The following is a 19,699-nucleotide window of genomic DNA, read 5'->3' on the forward strand; positions in this document are numbered from 1 at the left end:
TTCTTGCAATACTAATAAATCAAAAATAGTTAGAGCTGAAAATACAATGGCAGGTAAACCATAGACATAATAGACCACCACATAAGTAAATAATGAACTCCACGTTGGGAGAGACTAAAATAGCACAAGTACTACATCCAACAATCAATCTAACCTAGTTGCACCCATAAATTCAAATAAATTGGAAGCACACAAAAAAATGGATCGATTGAGGCATGCATACGAAAAAAACAAACTACATTCTCACTTTAAAAACTAAATTGAAACTAGATAAAGAACAGTAATAACAAAGATGATATCATATGCAACCAAGTAGGATGTTATCTAGAAAAAATATAATTATACCGCCCATATTAGTAGCGTATTTTAGTTAACCCAGTAGCAATATCTTAACTTGCATTCAATATAATATAGAGTAGGAGCATAAAAATAAAAAGAAGCAAGTAAGGGTTCTCCTACTCACTTCTACCAACTACCACACACTTCAACAAATGATTCAAGATTAAAAACAATTACTTCTTGAGACTACCACGAACATTAGGCTTTGGTTTAAAAGAAGTATCAATAACAACAATAGCATCCAAGTTACTAATCTTGGTATCGACAAATGGATTCTTAAGGTGCTTAGAATCATGATGAATTTGTATGTGAGACACTCTCACTTACAATATAATAAATTATTAAATATATTAAATTATTTCTTCTAAAATAAATAACAAATGGGTATATTTGACCTTACAAAATATTGATTTGAATTCCATAAAAATGCCCAACACTTAGCTAATCAACACTACAACTTACTGCAATTAACATTCTGAATTGCACCTTAGGTGACATTGATATATAATAAATAGAGAACATAATGCAAGTACATCACGTCAACAAGTAGCAAATATCTATCATCTAGTAAGTCACATAACAAACAAATGTGATTTTATTGAACTTAGTTATACCTAAAAAACTCAAACGACCAACACAAACCCATTTTAACTTAGAATCAGGACTAACATATAACAATAACACAACCCCATTTGGTGATAGAATCAAGACTAACAATAAAGATCTATAACCAAGATAAGTAAAACAAAACAAGTTTCAACTTTTCTAGAAAAACCCCATTTCAAGTTAACACCAAACCAGAGATGGGAGAAAAACTCACCTGATGTAAATGAAAAAAAACAATAATCCGGACCTGTTCACAACAAATATCATAAACCATGAGTGATGTTATTTCATTTAAACTAAATTTTAACAAAACAAACCTTACAAACACTACTTTTTCATAGACATGTTTTCTGTTTCTATGGAGTGAGTATAACGACAAACAACAAATGCAAAGTTTTCTGTTTCTATGTATAATATAACTTCAATCTCCTACCCAAAACATGCTTCAACCATCTCACAACATTTACATGAGAGGGTAGAGCCACTCCACCCCAAAAGTGGACTAGATCTTGAATCAGGGGCTACTTATTTGACGAAATGATCTCCCTGCCATGGAGATCATCCTTGCAAAAATCAGCTCATTTAATATTTCCTTTATTTTCATTTCCCCAACCATTGCTTATATAGTTATATAGCATAGTTTATCATCAAGTAACTTTAAACAAAAGGGGTTTACGATCGTATGGGTTTTCACCGGCATCCGCCATTATGCAGTCAAGCAATGCCATTCGATTCTACTCACGCCAGAAACCCCCAAAGGTCTCTTTATATCCGGGAGACAAGATTATAAGTTTCCACTAATAGCAACACACATCAAGAGCTCAAAGGTTAAAAAGCAAGAATTGTTAGAGGGGATAGAGAGACATGAGGGGAAAAACGAATAACAACCTAGCGATTAAAGACGAAGTTTTTCTCAAAAAAATAATGATTTAGAGATGTTCAAAGTGAGATTAGCAGAAGAAGAAAACAAAACATAGAAAAGATTACTTGAGAGAGAGGGGAGTGGCGTGTCTGCGTCACTGCCGTGAGAGAGGAGAAGGGAAGAAAACGGAGACAGAGTATTTGTTTTGTTTTTGTTTTTTTAATTTTCGATAAACCTCGAGAGAGTAGTTTACATTACGTAGAATTTTTGGTCCGTGGCCAAAAACCCAAGTAAACTTAAACTGCACCGACCTTTGGCCACACCTGTCAAAAGTTTTAGCCACGGCTAAAGCCCGTGGTTAGTATGCAACAGCCTATGACCGTGGCTAAAGCTCATCTGTACCTGTGGCCAAAAGTCATTTTTCTTGTAGTGCTTTTAATCTTATTTGCGGGGATCGGAAAAAAGGGAGACCAGGAAAGGTATTCGGCTCATGGAGAGAGTGCAACCTTACAATTGGAAGCACTATGAATAAGAGGAGGGAGGAACCCAACACGAGCTTGATAAAAAGCAAGGATAATATACACTTAATTAGAGGTTTTAGATAATTAAGGAGGGAGAAAAGGACGTCCGAACACCGCAGTTCACTTTAACTAGATGTCTTTTTTCACCTATTGGGAATGCTACTTTGCGGGAAAAGGTGGAGTTTATATTTGTTGCCCCTCTTCAATCAACTATAGTTCCTTGGTTGTTGACACATGAATGGAAAGGGAAATGACTCCTTTCTTCTCCTAGACCATGGTTGATTCATGAACTATTTTTGGGCTTAATTATCATAGAGTTTGATTGACAACGAAATTTTAGTTAAAACATGAAAAAGTTAGTTTTTGGAATGTAGTTTCCAACGAATCAAACCATGTTAGATTTATTTTGAAAGGTGGGTTGTTCACACTCAATTGCCCGCGTCATTTGAGCATATTAATTGAAATCTAATCACCAACGTGAACTGGTTTGATATTTTCTTGCTTTCCTTGTTTTGTTTAGATGTTCAAGGGTCAGGTAATTAGTTACTTTAATATATCCATTGTCTTGTTTACTACTTGTATTAGAAGGTAGAACAGTGTGGTAGTTTGCATTGGGCAAGCTGTAATCGGACTGGTTTTGAGCTAACTTTTGACATAGCTACTGTCCAAATTAGGTTCAGCTACCTACATTAAAAAGATAGTACTTTATGTCAGTTTTATAATGAATCTAGTTTCGTTGCATTTGGATATCGAAGTCGAAAGTTGTACTTAGTCGAAGATAGACTAGTCTAACTGAATTTTCTACTCGTTTTGCTTTAATTGATGAGTGTGAATTAAGCTGTATCATGTAAATGTCCCAGTACTATATACTACGTGCCTTAAATTATTTTTGTATCATCTTTACTAACGTCATAACATTTTAGAGTACATTCCATCAAAGGAAACCAACATGTTAAGTTTTCAGAGAGAATGATAGAGAGAACTAAAGAGATCGGTTTCGGGGCGCTACATTATTTAAATGTAAATTTTAGAACTCGTGCATTAAAATTTTATATTTAAACAATTTCAATCAAAGTATGAGATAACAAATATGAGGATTGAGCCAACAATGTTTTAGTGTCATATCCGTATGCTAGTTACCAAGGATATAGTAGGCGTGGTTCTTATTGTTGTGTGCACAGCCATATGCCGTCTTATTTTATAATTCTTCAATCTTAATTTTTTGGCCTATTACTATTGGATCTTGGTACTTAGTCTCTTCTCAGGTTGGTTCATTCAATCTCGTATAACAGTTGGATTTTGGTTGTATTTCTCAGGTTTGGCATCAATATCGACATCAACAAAGTAATGGGATTTTGGCTGTATTTTATATCTTCTCCGGTTGGTTCAATAAATGTTTCTTTCTATGCACGTTTATTCAAGATTCTACATTTTTTTTAGCTGAATGCAATCTTCTAATCCTTAGTTGAATGCCATCTTGTAAATTTTGGTTAGACATTTTCTAATTCTGACCATATCATGTTGGATATAGGTGCACTTGTTTTCTAGTACTCGTCCAAGTTTAGTAACATATTATTTATTTTCTTTTTTTTTTTTACGCCATACAAAGGTGTTGGGGAATGCTTAAGCATAACAATCAAGGAAGAAAGGTTTGGGCCATTGTGGAGAGGAAACATTGCAAATGTGATTCATTACTTCCCTACTCAGGTGATATTTTTTTTCTAATCAGATTTTACGTAACGTACATTAACAAAATTATTTTATATCTTGGGTGCTACGTACTAACAGAGTTTCTGTAATTTGCACTAGGCCTTAAACTTTGCATTTAAGGATTACTTCAAGAGGCTCTTTAACTTCAAGAAAAGACCGAGATGGCTACTGGAAACGATTTTCTTATTTCATAGTACATTTTTCTTTTCTTTGTACCAATTTATTATTTGTTGATCAAATAACATTTTGTACTTGGCGAAGCCACATTCAATTAAATAGAAAAATGTGGGATTTCATTGTTATTGTTGGAATTATTTTGACGCACCTTATACTTGTTTGTTTTTGGTTGGTTTATGCTCCCCACCCACCCAAAAAAATATAAATAAAACAAAAAAAAATAATAATTAGGGAAAAAAAACACTTTTAGCAGCGGCCAAGTTGTGGCAAAAGGTTTACTTGATTTGAATGCTTTAATAGCTTTTTGCAATGGGACCGTGGCAAAAGGTTTTCCCTCCAATAAAAATAACAATACTGCATTAAATAGAAAATACATTTTGTAACGAATGCTTCCGCGGCAAGAAGTTAAACATTTAGCTGCGGTCACTTTAGCTGCGGCAAAAAAGAACTCGCCACACCAAATACTGCCACGGTCGTGACAAAAAGTTTTCCTGCGGCAAAAGGTTTTTTTCCGCGAATTTGGCACTTTTAGCCACAGGACCTGACCGTGGCAAAAAGTCTATTTTTTGGTAGTGGATGCGGACTGCAGTAAACTTTTTGAAGTTTGTGATGATAAGAAACAATTAAGTATCCACATAAATATACCAAATGAAGCACAAAATTTGCGAAACGATTACATCGAATTCTTAATATAAGCAACCTGGATATATAACCAATTTATAAGCTATAGTAACACATAAATGGCTAGACAGTTACCATATAAGTGACTGGAAATACTTCCATTAGGTATATACACATAGATAAGCATTTGTTGACCATTTTCTTGGTAGTAACCCAAAAGGTTCACAAGATTCTGATGCCGAATAGATGAGAGATAGCGTACCTGATAGGAAATCGAGTTTCAATCATTCAAGCGTAAAAAGAGAATGGAAAAAAAGTGATGTAATTGATGTTACATTAATATATAATACATATTATTTGTCAATCATTTATAACTTTTGTCGACTCCTTCAAACGAACAACTCATTGTCATTATATTACGTTGATCTGATTTTATTTTCTAGAAGATGACAGAGTACCTAATCTATGTAGTTATGGTCTGTGCGAAGACTTCCTCTCGATGCAATATAATTAATCTTGATGATAAAAATCAACTATTAACTCTTCAATATAGGTAATCATTTTTTTAAAATTTTTTTTTTACTAATTTGGTGTGGCGCAGACCTTAATAATTCTTCAGGTTCAAAAGGTGCCTGGCACCATGATGCAGCATCCTTCCTAAAAGGCCCCTCGTACGGGGAACTCTCAGTGCAAACCTGCACAACTTTTGGAGAAGAACAGATGCACAATTCCACTAACAATTAAGAGTAGTAGGTTTTGCAATATACATAATTTACAAGTAGAAGAACAAAAGGTGTTAAGTTTTGACCATACATACCTTGGATATTTTCCAAGTAGGGTGCTGGTACATGTGATTGGTTCCTAAAACTACTCTGTTAATGTACCCAACATCATTACAAGGGGGGTCCAAAGTTCCTCTTATACCACATTTTACCTACACAGACAAATTGTCAGGATGTGTAGTAGGAGAAAGAAGATTTGTTTTCATTTTTCTAACATTTGATATATGATTTGACGCCAAAAATTAGACGGAGCAAGCAATTAAAAATGAATGACAAAACAAACTCTCAAATCTTTGGCTCGACATAGTCCAGGGCATTCTTGAAACCAAATATTATGTGCAAGATGCTGGATAAAATAAACAGTCGAATCAATCAAAATTTGCAACATATGCCTAAGTTGATTTATGATAATTTAGCAATTCACTGCTTTAGGATTCTGGATCAAATTAGCAAGACAACTAATGTCTTAGTATTTAATCTAATGGCAGTTTACAGGCTCAAAGCTAAGTCATCTAAGCAAATTGCTCATAAGTAGTAAGGGCATCGTTGGGTGAACAATGAAGTATAACTAAAAAACTTATCTGCGGCGAAAATAAAATGTTATAGGAGTGTTATGTGGTGAGGGTGAAAATTTACTTACATTTAAAGTACGTCTTCCCATAATCAGGACTTTTTGTGTTGTAGACACTAAAGTGCCAATCAGGAACATAGACTCCATAAATAACTAACAGGTAAACTACAATAACACATGCGCCTGCCAGCCTACATATTGCAAAAAAAAAAAAAAAAAAAAGGTGTGTTGAGATTGTTCCACTGATATGAATAACATAAAAACAATATATAATTATTTTAGGAATAAAATGAGAATGTGCCCACCAATGTAGGCTGCCATCCAGGTAAAAGATCCTTGGCTTGTCCATCTTTTGTTGAGATTTCCAGAATTGCAACAACCAAATATGAGAGAGCAATTCTCTATAAATGAGCAAGTCACAACCTTGTTGATTTAAGAAATGTATCTCCAACAAATTTCAAAGATAAAATTGTATATGACACCACACCTAGAGGATACCGCACCACCTGATCCTTTTCATATCAACTCCATATGTTAGCTCGTCAGGAGCATGCGAGTATCACCTTCATAAGGAAAAAGAGAAGTGAATATAAAGCACTGGTCAGGGATTCAAAGTTAACGTTGGTACGTTGCCTAGTTGCTGACTATAGAAATCCGTCACTTGTAATAATCACTTCCGGGGCGGGGAAAAAAAAACTTCCACTCACATCATAGAAATTATTGAAAAACCATCACAGCATTTGACCTGCCGCTTATCCTGTGAAACGAGCATCCGAAGATTCTGGCGCTTATCCTGTGAAAGGCCTCCCAGTTTCAGTTGAAGGTCCTTATGGACCAGCATCCATGGATTTCATAAGGCATGAGAAACTCAATATCAAAGAATGCTGTGGAAGCACTATATAGGGATTGCTGAAAGCATGCTTTCCTTCAAAGTTGATCTCCAAATTGGTGTCGTCCAAATCACATAACTCAGAAGAAGCTGAACTGGCATCTTCAACTTCCTCGAAAGCTACCCTCCCAAGTTGAGATGTTGTGGTCTTGTAAATTGAGTGTGGTTCATGAAAAGTTGCTTCCCTGTGTAAATTATATGCAAACTCATTTTCACATCGATTCAGTGCAGCATATTCATCACTGAGGACCACAGTAACTTAGAGTTCTTTTTATTGCTTCCTTGTTCACAGACAAAATCCTTGCATTTATCTGACAATCAAGGCATGAAGGGGATAGCATACCACCTGGCAGAGTGTCGGACAACCGATTACTATCATTTAGCAGATTGAGTGCATCAAGAGATTCCAAAAGACCATATGAACCATGACTACGCCGATCTATCTCCTCATCCTGATCACCTGATTGATAACTTTGTGATAAATAGAAGTTCTCCACGTCCAGGGTATTTCCTCGAGGTGAACTCTCTGCGTCTGAATTTAACAGGGATGCACCAACACAAGAAATAGTTGAAGCTGGGCTATAATATCCAAATACCTGATAATTGCTATCAGATTCTTCAGAGCAAGAATCATAATGTTTTCCATTGTCAAAAGCCCAGTATCTCTGCAGTATAAGTGCAAATTGCAAAGTTAGAAAGCAAAATAAAAGTATAAAAAAAATATGGAGGAACAGTTAAAAGCGAGTAATTTTACATTCAGATTCATGGAACTGCTTAAGAGAAGTTGTTGCCTCGCCCTAGCAGCCTAACTCAAAAATAGTTATGTCAATCTAATTGAGAAGCAGCTGATTATTGAAATGATTGATCAGTAAAATGAAAAGCGGCACATGAGACAGAAGTAATACCACTACGTCCAACCGAAGGGATGTGACCTTTACGTTTCTAACACCTTGGGTTTGTGTTGCAGCTTTTCAAAGCAACAGAGAGCGTAAAACAAAACATAAATAGAAAGGATACTTTGAAGATGAATACAATATAACAAAGGTTAAAAAAAAATCAATCGACTTATTCAAACATCAAGTAAGATATGGAAACTTCTATACACAATGAAAACAGAGGAGAATAACTTGGTTATGGTTGGCAGATGGAAAATAACTTGGTTATATATATGAAGTGCGCAGTCTATAAAGCAATAATAGAGTGAAAAAAAATGGGAAATGTACTACAGGGAAAAAAGAAATCGAATAAGAAATTGCAAAAACTACATAAAATAACTCAGAGCATGACTGACCTCAATTATTGAATTAAAGGCAACTCTGATTGGAAATAGTGGCAAACAAAGAGATAGGCAATATGAGAAACAGAAGAGATAAGAGAGAAGGGAAAAGAATCGCTTGTAAAATTTATAAAACAATACAGTCTTAGATGAAAAAAAAACATGAACCAAGAGTAGAGAGAGATGTGCAAGGGCTTTAAATCAATATCGATATCTATATCGAAACCAAGTAATCAAATAGAGGAAAAATATATTACCTTTTGAAACCGAGTTTTTTTTTTTGTTCTCTTGACTTGTAATAACAATCAGGGTTTTTTTTTTTTTTTTTTTTTTTTTTGGGCGCTTTCAATTTAAGTTTTTATAAGGGAGAGCAAATTAGGAGAGATTTGGGAGAGAGAAGAAAAGAAAAATCTGGTTTCTTGCATTTAATTTCGGTATAAAAGGTAATTATTTCGCAATTAATGAAAGTAAGTCGCGAACAATTGAATAGTGGCGTGTAGTTGATTTCCGACCTGAATTTACACATACGTTCTTAAGTTACTATATAATCTTAAGAATATAGATAGTAGTAAATTTTGAAATGACGAAGTAGTCCTTTTTAAAGGCATTGAATAATTGATTTTAATATTTTATTAAGGGTATTTCATGGTAGAAAAAAAGCTGGTCTAATTTAAATGTCCATGTTAATTATGGTGTACTCTATTAATAAAGACATTGAATAATTGATTTTAATATTTTATCAAGGGTATTTCATGGTAGAAAAAAGGCTGATTCAATTTAAATGTCCATGTTAATTATGGTGTACTCTACTAATTGAGATATAGTTTTACATATATATGACTATGTAAAAATACATTTACATATATTCTGTCAGGTGTCAGGAAATTGTCAATCCAAAAAATTACTATGTAAATTTAAATTTTCATAGCTCCAATGACTATGTAAATATAGTTTTACATATATATGACTATATAAAAATACATTTACATATATTCTGTCAGGTGTCGGGAAATTTTCAATCCCAAAAAATACTATATAAATTTAAGTTTTCATAACTCCAATGACTATGTAAATATAGTTGTACATATATATGACTATGTAAAAATACATTTACATATATTCTGTCAAGTGGAAAATTTTCAATCCCAAAATTTACTATATAAATTTAAATTTTCATAGTTCTAATGACTATGTAAACTAGCAAGATGCACGTGCTATGCACGCGATGTTAAAAAGAAATTGCTGAAAAGTGTAAACATAATTTTACTTCGCCATTTTTTATTAACCTACCCCAAGAAATATTAACTTGCAACTGTGTTTGTTTACAACCAAAATACTATATAATGGCACTCAAACCCATCATTCTGTACGTGTCAGAGTTGAGTGTGTTGAAACACCGATAGTTCAAGAGATTTATGTGTTCAACACTGTTTATTCTGGACATTTGAAAACACTATGAAGAACTCTTCGGCTTTTGTTGCTTCCATGGTAATAAGTGTAGTTATAGTGTTGGGCATTTTTGTTCCTCAAGCAGAGGCGCGTGCATTTTTTGTATTCAACAACTATCTATTAACAATCGCCGTCGTCCGACGCTTTATCCATATGGAATCGACTATCCCACTCATCGCGTTAACCGGGCCGTTTCTCCAATGGACTCAACATCCCTGATATTATCAGTAAAATATCTCTCATTTTTCATGTGCTGCATTTTATATTTTGAGATTCTTTTGATTGGAGTACGTTTATAGTTTGTGTCTATACTCAATAGTACGCAGACTGTAAAGTTTAAGGAAGCACTGCTCCATATTTGAGCAACAAAGGCCAAGTACTTTAGTAACTTTTTTTTCCCAATTCCCTTTTTAGTATAATTTATTTGAAAGTGCTCTATTACTTAAATTTAGAACTATGTTATATATACTAAAATCAGGCCAGTCAATTGGTGAAGAACCTACTATGCCATACTTAAGCACAGAGCTCACTGGACGGAGACTACTTGTTGGTGCTAGCTTTGCCTCTGCTGGGATTGGAGTCCTCAACGACACTGGAATCCAATTTGTAAGAAGCCTCACATTTCAAATTCTAATACCCACACCACCGAACCTTATCTAATAATACTAACCCGAAATGGAATTGTACTTAGCGTATTTACATTATCAATTAAACTTGCTCACTTAGCGCCAAAAAAACCTATCTAATAAATACGTCGTAATGGATGACACACTATTATGCAGGTAAACATAATCAGGATTGGCCAGCAAATTCAGTATTTCAAGCAAGATATCGACAAAAGTGGGTGCACTCATTGGCAATGCCTCAAAGCCAAAAAGACGGTGAACGAAGCACTTGTTCTCATCACTTGTGGTGGAAATGACTTTGTTAACAACTACTACTTAGTCCTATTCTCTCAGAAGATCCGCCAATTTGCTCTCCCGATTACGTTAAGCTATGTGATCTCCGAAATATAAGAAAGTACTACCGTAATAATTCAATTATTGGTGTTCTTTCTTCTAAATTTTGTCGCCATCATCTCTTTATCCTTGGTATGCCATACTTAGAGGGGTGCATGCGTGAATGAGTGAGGACCGGTTGAGTTATAAGCATAACGTTATTCACTCAAGGACTGAAATGATCGGCGATGGAAGAAAGAAGACGACTTACGCCTTGTTGATCCTTCAAAAATCAGCATCCAATTCACGATCGATCAAGAATGAGGAGGTGGTGTCGATAGCCCCCACCTCCACTTGCACCTCGAGATTGTTTAGTGTTTTTTTCGAATAAGATCCATCCATTTTCTGGCCGGGCGCATTGTCTTGATCCCAAAACATTTCCGAAAGATTCAAAGGAACAATTTCACGAAATCGGAAAAAGGAGGACTTCTTTAAGCCTTGTGCTTATTGCAAGGATGAAGAAATTGCATGGTAAAACAAAATTGAATAATAAAAACATACCCTAGAACATAAATATCTGGCCGAGGAAGTATGAAGCCAATCTTCAAGGTTTAAATAATTTGGTGGAGACTTTCCACCCACATTCCATGTAGCAGAAAATATACTACAATCCCCCCAAAAAAACAAAAGGTAATTAAAAAAATCTCCAAAACTAAACAAAATCGAATGAAAGAAGAATACAATATACCCGTAATTATGTACATCCAGAAGCTTGAGTTGCATGCATCTGGTTCAATCTTCCCTCGGCGAACTCGATCGAGGTCCTCTTGTTATATCTTTCTACATACAACAAAGGAATTAGAGAAACAAAGTTTAAAAATCAAAGGGAAAGAAATCACAAGTCTCTTATACATGTTTTATAATGTGCATGTAGTCCAAATCCTTCTTGTTACTTAGGCTGATATTTTGTTCTATTATGAAATGATCTCGTTAACTTATCTCAGATTAATTAATCCCGGGGAGATGATTTTTGGTCTATTGAAACATCGTGATCCAAATGGCGATTCTCGGCCGCAAGGGTGTCACATGGTGCATTGTGCCTACAATAGCTTATGGATGGGGAACTTCATTCACCGACTCGACATGTTTCATCTTCTCATCCTTGTGCAGAATTCCATGTCGCCTCTAGGGCGATATCCCGGAGGGCCTATTTACGTTAGTGATAGTGTTGGAAAACACAACTTTCAACTACTCAAATCGCTTTTGCAAAACGAAGTAATTTTTAAGTACATAGAAAGACAGATTGCGTGCAATAAATTTGTTGTTGCAAAGAGATACGTTGTAATTGAAAAAAAAAAATATGATGTAAAAAAAAAAAAAGGATGCGCATTGAGAGTAACAGTTAAGACGCGTTTTTTCTTGGCTAGGAATATAGATATATATATGAAAATAACTAATTCAAGATAGATGAGTCTTTTGGAATTTGTTCAAACTTCGAGTGGCAATGCACAGATAACCCATGTCTTGTGGTCATAATTAACAGGGAGAAACGTTTAAGAGTGAGATAGAGCGACATTCGGCCAGAGAACATGGTCTTTAGTGTCACATGAAAGATATATGTACATACGATATCAAGTATTTAAAATAAATATAAAAGAGGAAGATGAACTAACATATATTATAAATAAAAGGCCAAACAAAATATTTTCAATTGTAAATTGTGACATTACATTATGCTCACAGTATGTATTCATGGAGAGAAAAAACAAACCTTGATGTCTTCTATTGATAGGTCAAATGTCACTGATCACCGAGGGAAGAGTAACATCTTAACAAAACTCAATCAATTAATTCAACTTGTAAACTATTTGGCATAATTAAAACAATAAACTCCTGTAGTGGAAGGCAGGGTATTAACTCTTGCAGTCTGAGTGTCGTTACCTAGGTCATCAAAAGCAGAAATGTTATCACCAAAAACCAAGATTCTACACTAAGAAAATGAAGCATGGAAGTACCGACTTAAACGCTAGACACCCTAAAAAAGCTGATGAGTTTTGTTTTCATGCTTAAATAGTACCACTCAATCACCAACAATGATGATTGAGGAGTTGAGTGGATGCCTTGTCACGCTCCATTTTCGGCGACTGGAAAAACATTATTTGTCCCCCCTCTCTTCGATCTCAGGGTGTGACGACTCTCTACTCCCAAAACCCATAAAAGCGGTTTAAAATATCGCGGATAATAAAACCAATAAAATTTTTAACTTAAACAAATAAATATCTTTCATTACCAAAAACAATTTACAAATGAAAATGCAAATAACTTTATCTCAACTCCGAAAATCTATATCACCTCGAGGAAAACAAAACTTATCCCGCTAATCTGTATTACTTAAAGAAAAGAACGACAACCGATCATCTTCAACACTAAACCCATCAAGACTTATCAACTATGTTCATTTAATGAACACACCCGATAAACAAACATGCAATCGGTCGACATTATAAAATGCCTTGGTGTGAGTAACCCTAAAATACAACATATAATATACATATATATACACAATCCATACTGGCAGTTAGTTCCTCCATCGAGGCGCTAACTTTCAACGACTAATACAACATCCTTAAGTTCAATAACTAAAGGCGTAGGTTCCTCCACCGAGGCCTTTAACTTCCCACTAACCACACAACAAACTATACTCATAATAAATAAGGCATGTAGTTCCTCCATCGAGGCCTTTTAGGTTCTAACTAAACTATAACCCCAAGCATATACAATCATCTATATAAAGATATCGTCATTAACCAACATATTACCATAATTAGATTATTTCGGACTTTCTTTTGCGTGTCCCTAAAATCACGTCGTATCTATGTCTTTACCTAGTTTCCCTGGCTACCACAATCGCGAACCCAACGCCAACATGTACATCCACATGCCTCCCTTACATAATGAGCCACTCAGGCGTAACCACCTCCGAAATGGATGCCGCACACCGTAAATCCTCACACGGAAGCCAAATCTATGTAAGACCGCCACTATTCGGCATAAAATATTATGCGATCATCGCTCTTTTTGCGAACGGAATATATCAAGCCACTATTCGGCTTTCTGATTGCACCAACACACGTGGTCAATCACATCTTATATATACACCCAACACATGGGTCAATCATATCACATAAGCCCACACAAGGCAAATCTCATGAGTTGTGGTAGTCGGTTCTGGGATTTTCGTTCGTAATTTATTCGTGTCAATACATTAATGACTCATAAACATTCCATTATATCACGCGTCGCGGTCAATTACCTTATTGCATTTAAGCCACAATCTCTAAAATATCTCAATATATCTCATAACCATATTTCATACTTTCACACGCCAATATCTTATTTAGACTACACCACACTCCCGTGGCAATATTCACCAATGCTATATTAGCATTTCACATATAAAATAATGGAAACATATACATTTCTCCAAGATATTGCGATTAATACAACTATCCTAAAGATATTATATCACGTCACAATGATCTTCAACGTATCACATACATTATAACGTATTAGGAATATAATATCTCCTAACATCTCAATATCGTCACGTGTCAAAAATACACAATATCGATGTCGAATCTTTATTAGATAATGACAACAAAAAGTTGTCTGAAGCTTCCACAAAGATTTTATTACTACATATGTCCATATAATATACAACATAAAATGTAGTCTGATTAAACAATCCATACCCACAATCAAAGCCCAATATCTTTTACACACTACTTCACGTCAAATCTAAATTAGATAATTTACCAACCAAGTTATCTGATATCCGACAAGATTTTTATTACTATATATATCCATATAAACAAACATATGAAAAACTGGAAAAGTCAACATCCACATCCATCAAATATCCAAAGTCAATCGGTTCAATCCACAAAGGTCAACACCTCATGGTCAAGGTCAAACTCAACATGCCATGGTCAAAGTCAAACTGTCGTCGCCAAAGTCAAAGGTGAAAGTCAACCGTCCATGGTCAAAGGTCAAAGTCAATCGTCCATGGTCAAGAAGGTCAAAGTCAACCGTCAAAGTCAATCGGTCGATGGTCAAAGTCAAACCGTCCTAGTCAAAGTCAAACTATCCTAGTCAAAGTCAAACCGTCGCGTCAAAGTCAAACTGGTTTTAGGTGTTCGACGGGTCCAGGGTCATTAAATGGTTCATGGTTCGGGTGGGATGACAAAATCGTGGCTCGTGGGCTCGTGACCAAAGTCATGGTTCGGACCTAACCTGGCAAGCCCAAACCTTAACCCGAAAGTTTAAACACGTGTAAAGGCGAAAAGATCTATTTTAAGTCCAATGGACTGGTCCAAGCAATATTAGAAACGGGCCCAAAAACAGTTAAGTGGTTCGGTCCAAAAATTTCAAAACAAAAAGAAAAGGGCCCAACCACTTAAATTAGATTTCGGCCCACATAAACTAAAACTGAAATTTCGGCCAACCACCCTTGAAATTTCGGCCAAACAACTTAAAATCAATTGGGCCCAACCAAAACAAAACATTCCGGCCCAAAGAACCAACCAAGGCCCAAGCCCCAGGCCCAAATCGAAATGGTCATCTTCCTCACCCATTTCTCCTCCTCCAGCAGCTAAAACCGGCCACCACCAAACCGATCGTCCTCCCCTTTCAACACATCGGTTATGCCACAAATCGAAAACCCACCAACTTTAATACACCCAACAACTCGATTTGCTAACTCCACCTCCTACCTCCAAACTAGATCTAAAAACTTTACTGCCGCCATTAATGGCCGGCCTCAAGCTTCCAACAGCCCACTCAACCCCCACTCACCTCCAACAATACACTCAACACAACAAAGCAGAACAACACAACCAATAAACCAAAAACAGCCCAAACACCGGCGCCATTAGCGCCTCCAAGCTCCACTGCCCCCACTCGACCCTCATCAGTCCACCACCAAACTCCAACAACAAATATAGAAAGTTCAACCCGTCAAAAACACGATTTCGATACTGTTTTGGGCGACGCCATTGATGCTCTGTCGAAGCTTCGACAGTTTACCCCAATTTTAACAAAGTTCGACAGTTTAACAGTTTAACTAGAGTTTTAACAACTCGACGAAACACGACGTCGAATAAAAACAATATAATGAACAGTACAAAAACAGAAACCTTAGACAGTATACCGATGTCGAAAGCGATAAATCCGGTGATATAGCAAAAATATATAGCTACTCACTTTGTATGAGCAATTTCGACGAATCCTCCTAGCTAATTAAAATTCCGCTTCCAAACGCCTCCAAAGAAACCACTCTCTCTCCATTTTTAATTATTCTATTATCCAGGGAACCCTATTTTACAAAAAAGTGTTTATATCTTGGGTCCCAAACCAAGTCCTCTGACCCAACTTCGGGCCAAAACCAGGGCCATGTATCCCGAAATCAATCCGAATTTTGAAAATAATTAATTTAATTAATTAATAAAATAGAAAAATCGTGTTTAAAAATCACGGCGTTACATGCGATGTTAATTCATTTCTCCATATATAACATTAGTTTGGTCGGACATATTTCCTCTAAGAGAACCATACAATCAAACGCAAAGCGGTATGTGAAGTACCTTTTGGTTTAAAAAAATCACATTAATAGGTGTGCGTAACATAACCTTTTAAAAATTCAGATTCAAGTGGCGATATTACGTAATGGATCGATGAGTAAAACATTTGTTTACTTACAAAATGATTGATCGGTTAGTAATCGAGGTCCAACTAAAGTCAGAAACTTTTATCAGCATTATACACACTTAGGGGCTTTAATAACCAAACATCAATGAGCGGACAACTATTCATACTTCCATACTCGGTCGGCTACATCGGTGAGAAGCGGATAAACAAAGGCTACCATAATTTCAAGTTCCACACATAGATGATTGTGCAATTAATTAGTTTAAAAACATCATTCTTGTTTTACATGTATGTGATTGTGAGCATCGAAGACAACGTGTTATATTTGACATATTAAATTACATAACATTCCTCGTTAAAACTCACGAGAACCATTCCAATGCCTCGAAGTGTTTTTAAGCAAAGTATGTATTGACTTGGTGAAAAGTATATATAAAGATCGCGGAAAAGTAAGAGACATATAACAGACACAACATCCCCAATAAAGGAAAAAATTGCCTGGAATGAGTAACCTTATTGAAAAAAAAATAATAGGAGAAGTCTGACATGGGAAAGATTGGATACAATGATGATGAATAAAAAGAGAACTTACATGTTCTGATAGGTATTGGCAGAGTCCATAGTCAAGACATAAAACCGCTTAGGTATGCTTGCATTCTGCATTTTGCTCGTGCATTCTAGCATATGGGTATATATTCTTCCCATCTAGTAACCTTTCAGCCAAATCAGGGAGTTATAGGCTAGAATGGGGATATAGAGAGTAATACACAAAGAAACCATGCAACACCTTGATGTAGTGAGCAGGAAAATATTTAGTAGTTACCAGAACCCCGAGATAGCAGTTTGTCTTCCCTTTCTCCCAAATCCTGTAAAGCTAAAGTAGTGGTAGTATCTACAGAGTCATCTTAAATGATCCAGTCAACACCAGCTCCAATAGGCACACCGTGATCTTCTGTGCAAGTGATGCCTTCGGCTTGATTCTTTATCTCTAACCTATCACTTGGTGGAAGGACCGCAGGCTTTTTCCTAAAACAGATTTCTTAGTGCTACCATAATCATAAACAAAGAAAAGAATTCTAACTGGAATTACCTACAGAACCTCAATTCAAGTCTTCAACCACTAAAAAAATAAAAAAAACCAAATTTTCTCTCCGAAGTCAAAATGCTTGGGTTCTGATTCTAGAGGGAGCTCCTTCTGTACAGGCTTGGGTAATGCTTGGTTCAGCTGCCTTGAGCCACCTTTTTCCTCCAACGACGGCCAGCCTCCACGTGGATTCACTGTTGGTGGAATTGGTTTTTTACGACTCAGCTCCTCATAAAAAATTCAAATATCCTTATGAGTCGTGGTTTCAGTATTAACACCTCAATCTATTAGAAATCACAACCTTCCATCATCAAACCCCATTTTTTCCTGTTCTCTTTATTCTTATATATATTGTTTATTGAGGCTTAAGCCTCGAACCTTTTTTTTTTTTTTTTTTTTTTTCAAACACTTATCCTAAATGAAACTTGATGCACAACTGTCACAACAACCAAATTAGGCGGTGACTAATAACAGCCCAACTATTTGGTTTGTCCACAACTATTACACATTGCATCGGTTCCAAACTATCGATTTCTCTTCTTCGAGCTTGAACAACGTAATGAGTTTAACTTTGCTCTTGAAGAAATGGAGAATTAAAAGCTCCCATAAGAGGATAACCAGAAAACGATTTAAGGGCTATAACATGATTAGTAAGCTAGAGTAATATCATATAATTTAACTACAGATAAGTCACCCATTAAAACAAAACATTCATAATCATAATCATCATAATCAAATTGAAAATCAAACTCCAAAAAAAAAAAAAAAAAAAAAAATAAAAAAAATCATGATTTCATGGTCACAAAGGCATAATTGAACTGTTCTTTATCGTTGAAGTACTGTACTATCAAAGGTAAAAAATTCTCATGTACCTATTATTCAATTACGATGATCCTTAAAGCATAACAATAGCAATATTTACCGTTGAAGTAATGTAATCTTGAAATGACTTGTGGTACTTGTCATAAAGCTGTTGTGAGTAGTCATGAGGAGGTTTATGAGTGCACATATTATAAATAGTCCTGTTTACAAACAAAACAGAACAAAACAAAATCATGCATCCAACAAAAACAATAACATCAAAACTACAAATGCACCGAAACAAACATAATCAACTAAAAACGAATCAAACTACATAAGTGTATAGCATCATATAGTCCTCTGAACTGAATTGTGGCTCAGGCAATCCTTCTAATATATTCTTCAACTTAGTAATCCCCTTCTGCATAAACTCCCATCCTTGCTCTAAGTCAATCATCTTCCTTTCATGCATCGCCATATTTCCTCAATCAATCTCTACAAATTACACCCAAAATCATCAAATTATCATCAAAATAAACAAAATTTCACTAACAAACATTGCATCCTTAATCAATCCAATAAAAAATGAAATAAATTTCTCATCTTTACACTACAATACACAAATTAACAAAACCCCAAACCATAAATTGAATCGATTACATAGAATTGATCAAATTAGTAAGCAATACATACTAAAAAATCAATGATTAGTAACTAAATGAACGTGAATTAAAGTAATCGCAATAAAATTAGTACTTTCGGGAGAGCCGATGTTGAGATTTAGAATTTGTCTCTATTGATGCTTGAAGTTTTGCCTCGATTTCTCATTTGATTAACTAGCACCGAAAAGACGATCGTCGGTGTTAAGAATTAGCAATTACTCCTAGGTGGGGAAGTGTCTTGGACAACTTGCCCTTTTCATGATTCTTGGTTCAATATGTGTAAATTATGCTAGATACTTGCGTTGACGAGAAAGGTAACCCGGATGAGCTCCACCGCGATCAACCCATAGAAGCCTCTGTTCTAATGGGATTACACCATAGGTAATCGTGAGCAAACGGCCATAGCTTCCAACCCGCACTTTTGTTAATCAAATGTCCACAAACTTATTACCATGAATATATAACTCTATACATATAAGCTATTTTAGCGGACCTTCATCTAACCAAACAAAATTGCAAAGTAGGTAAATAGAGAAGCAAAACTTTCATGTTTCTGATATATAAATGTGACTAAGAATTTGATAGATCGAGCCGCAAACAAATAGCACATAGTTTTCTCGAGTTTTTACCTCCATTGAATGGCTCTTTGATTGAATGGTTGGACCGAATTTGTTGTAATGAGAGAACTCAATATGAAGAGAAAGA

General features: G+C 35.5%; 3 long non-coding RNA genes across 3 annotated transcripts; 1 reads left to right on the forward strand and 2 right to left on the reverse strand.

Annotated features, from left to right (window-relative positions):
• Positions 1–3,575: 3,575 nt before the first annotated feature.
• On the forward strand, positions 3,576–4,340 carry LOC147524433 (uncharacterized). The gene is made up of 2 exons (XR_015196956.1): positions 3,576–4,035; positions 4,138–4,340. It is a non-coding gene; the product is annotated as an uncharacterized LOC147524433 (long non-coding RNA).
• A 1,947-nt stretch (positions 4,341–6,287) lies between these two features.
• Positions 6,288–7,181, reverse strand: LOC147524434 (uncharacterized). The gene is made up of 3 exons (XR_015196957.1): positions 6,897–7,181; positions 6,495–6,752; positions 6,288–6,380 (listed from the first exon to the last, which is right to left on the reverse strand). It is a non-coding gene; the product is annotated as an uncharacterized LOC147524434 (long non-coding RNA).
• A 5,027-nt stretch (positions 7,182–12,208) lies between these two features.
• Positions 12,209–17,735, reverse strand: LOC147524435 (uncharacterized). Its single transcript, XR_015196959.1, has 3 exons — positions 17,271–17,735; positions 17,040–17,160; positions 12,209–12,682 (listed from the first exon to the last, which is right to left on the reverse strand). It is a non-coding gene; the product is annotated as an uncharacterized LOC147524435 (long non-coding RNA).
• Positions 17,736–19,699: the final 1,964 nt, after the last annotated feature.

The sequence above is a fragment of the Coptis chinensis genome, chromosome 1, assembly GCF_015680905.1.
Source record: "Coptis chinensis isolate HL-2020 chromosome 1, ASM1568090v1, whole genome shotgun sequence".
NCBI classification, from domain to species: domain Eukaryota; kingdom Viridiplantae; phylum Streptophyta; class Magnoliopsida; order Ranunculales; family Ranunculaceae; genus Coptis; species Coptis chinensis.